This window comes from Eimeria mitis, genomic scaffold (assembly GCF_000499745.2).
Source record: "Eimeria mitis Houghton genomic scaffold, Emh_scaff2165, whole genome shotgun sequence".
Taxonomy (NCBI): domain Eukaryota; phylum Apicomplexa; class Conoidasida; order Eucoccidiorida; family Eimeriidae; genus Eimeria; species Eimeria mitis.
The window spans coordinates 8,569-8,931 of NW_013570491.1; the positions used below are offsets into that span (position 1 = coordinate 8,569).

General features: G+C 63.4%; 1 protein-coding gene across 1 annotated transcript in view; it reads right to left on the reverse strand.

Moving 5' to 3' along the window:
• Positions 1-363, reverse strand: part of EMH_0049660 (uncharacterized protein) — a gene marked incomplete at both ends in the record, with an annotated part of 5,560 nt that overhangs the window by 4,619 nt on the left and 578 nt on the right.

The following is a 363-nucleotide window of genomic DNA, read 5'->3' on the forward strand; positions in this document are numbered from 1 at the left end:
CTGCTGCTGCTGCCGGTGGGGGATGCTAGGGGCCTTATATCACACACAACGAACTGTGCTGCTGTTCCTGCTGCTGCTGCTGCTGCTGCTGCTGCTGGTGTTGCTGCTGCATCTCTACTCAGCCGCAAGAAGCCCGTCAGAGTAGCGGGTGCAGCAGGTGCAGCAGCAGCAGCAGCAGCAGCAGCAGCAGGCTCTAGCTCACTGCGAGACCCACTCTCTGGGGGCCCCTGGGGGCCCCCCTGCTGCTCCTTTAGGGTCAGGACGGGGGGGGGGTTTGCTGCGGTGTATGTACAGCTGCTGCTGCTGCTGATGGATGCTGCTTCGTTCGCTAGCGACGTGTTGCTGCTGTGGGGGGCTGAGCCT